This window comes from Monopterus albus, unplaced genomic scaffold (genome assembly GCF_001952655.1).
Source record: "Monopterus albus unplaced genomic scaffold, M_albus_1.0 scaffold228.1, whole genome shotgun sequence".
Classification (NCBI taxonomy): domain Eukaryota; kingdom Metazoa; phylum Chordata; class Actinopteri; order Synbranchiformes; family Synbranchidae; genus Monopterus; species Monopterus albus.
The window spans coordinates 513022-515593 of NW_018128108.1; positions in this window are offsets into that span (position 1 = coordinate 513022).

The following is a 2572-nucleotide window of genomic DNA, read 5'->3' on the forward strand; positions in this document are numbered from 1 at the left end:
ACCTGCTACTAGCATCTTGGTGCCACATAGCAAAGGACACCTTTAGAGGCCTTGTGGAGTCCAGGCTTCCAAGGGTCAGAGCTGTTTTGGCGGCAAAAGGGAGACCTACATAATATTAGGCAGGTGGTGATAATGTTATCGCTGATCAGTGTATATTAATTAAGAAAAGCATAATTCCAGCTTTAGTAATCAAGACGTGCTTATTGTTCAGTGTTTCCACCTAATATTAGTTGAGTGCCTGGTTTGACCTTTTTTCTTCCCCAAATTAAAACAACTGAGGACTCTTAAGGATTATATCATACATACTTCATGGCAGTCTGGCACGTGTTGTTGTTTTGGTTTGGCTTGTTGAATGAACAGACCAAACAGCATCACTATGCTTATGTCCCACCAGGTAAACTAGTTTTTCTGCAGGTCTGAAAAGTTTGCTTTCTGAAGTGATCGAGGATCTCTGTTCTCTTGGTTGCCGTGGAAACAAGATGTGGATTTTAAGAGTGTCTACCTATCCATCTTGCAGCTGTGTGTTGCTGCATATTTGTGGTGTGTGTGTGTATGTGTGTGTGTGTTACTCTTTCTGCCTGCCAGTCACGTTTCAGTACATCATCTTGTTGCATTTTGAGGACTCTGTCTGTTTATTCATCAGTTTTATTCACCTGTCTGTCTTTCTGACCGTCCACCTGTTTACTCACCTCTTTGCTTCTCCTCTCATACTAGAGCTGGAGTTGCTGCACTTTATTCAACACCACTCTTCAAGATAAGACCTGACACAGCAGGAGAAGTATGTGGAAACTTAGTAAAAAGCATCATGTTGAATGGAATTTTGTTTTATTTATATGTTCACTGATCCCCAGATGACACTCAGCACTCTTTCAGACTCTTCTGAGTGTGTGTGTCTAATCTGGAGTGTGTGCAGGAAGTCTCAGTAACAATCTTCTGTTGCAAGTAATTTTGTAACCAGCTGTGTATGTGAGTCAATCTGCTAGAGTAAGAAGTCAATTATCATGACCCAAGACTTGGGGTGTTGGCATGGAGACAAATTAGCTCTAATTTTCCACACTCACTTGTCATTTGTGTGCATTCACAGGAAAATACCACTTAATTTATGAAATTCTAACAGTGGATGCGGTCTCCAAGTTGTCATATTGGCTTAAAAGCCTCTTCATCTCAAAGGAAAAAAATCCACCATCGGCTACAGGCTGAGACTTGTGAATTCCGGGTGGATAGAGGAAACAGGTTTTGTCATTTTTCTCTTTCTTTATGATGAAATCAGTGGCAAGGACTATGTGTCTGCCATAGTGTATCCTACTACCTGTCTGTCACGCACCATAACTCCGCCACTGATTGGATTTCAGTGTGAAAAAAATAAAATAATGAAATTCCATCCATTTCATTATCCGGACCCAGGGTCCGGAGGGGATGAAGCCTGTCTCAGCAGGTTTTGAAAGAGATGCATGATATACAGAGATAAAACACAGGATACTAATACACAGTCAAGTTCACTCGTAGCTACTGTATAGACAATTATCAGTCAACCTAACATGCATTGAGAACATGTAAAACTCATGTAAGAGACAAAAAGATAACCAGAATGTCACAGGGCATTTTAAAAAATGTAACTTTCAATTGCCCTGTTAATTGTACACAGTATTTTAATTGCCAGTAAATGGATTTTCAGGAAAGACGTTGATGCTGCATGTTGTGCAGAAAAACCAATATCACTGAACTGAGAAATTTGCTCTCTGTGGGAAATATTATAATGAATTAGAAATACATAACAGTAGCAATATAAACAGCTCAAATAAGGTTTTGATCTGACTCACTGTTTTTATTTTTAAACAAGTTTCCAAGAAAAATATCTGCATTTGATTTGTTTTAGTCTAAATTCATAGGAAATCAAACAAATTTTTAGCATTTTAATAAATTATGTTATCAAGCACACACACCACACAAAGTGTTCTTTTTGTGCTAATAATCAATTTTTAAATTGCACTGACTGTCCTGAAACCTTGGGGAAATTAGGAATCTCACCACAGCGTACTCACTGACATGTCATACATACTATTTCTGGTAATTCTGATCAAATTTGGAGCATTAGTGACTGACCGCAATGGAAATTTCTGTTTAGCTCTGTCTCCTAGAAAGTACATTTACTGTATCTACAACCAATTTCCAATAGCAAATGTGGTTTGAAAAAAACATAACAAAGACATAATTGCATGTAACATTACCGGTATATAGATATGATGTAGGTGTTGAATATGTTGTTCTTACCCAGCTTTAACCAGAGGCAACATCTGGATGCCTGAACCTCAGATGGGACTCAGAATGTGAACCTTGGTCTCTGATGTCACTGGAGACTTCATTCATTCATTCATTCATTCAGTCACGCCTCTGAACAAAATCCAGGCAGAAGTCACGACAAAGTGATTGTAATTTCTAGGGGATGGGGTTGTTTGGGGGGGAAAGTGGCCCCAGTGGCAAGGAACCATTCATTCATTCATTCATTCATTTTCTACCGCTTAGTCCCTGAACGGGGTCAAAGGGGGGGGGGGCGGAGGCAATCCCGGGTAGC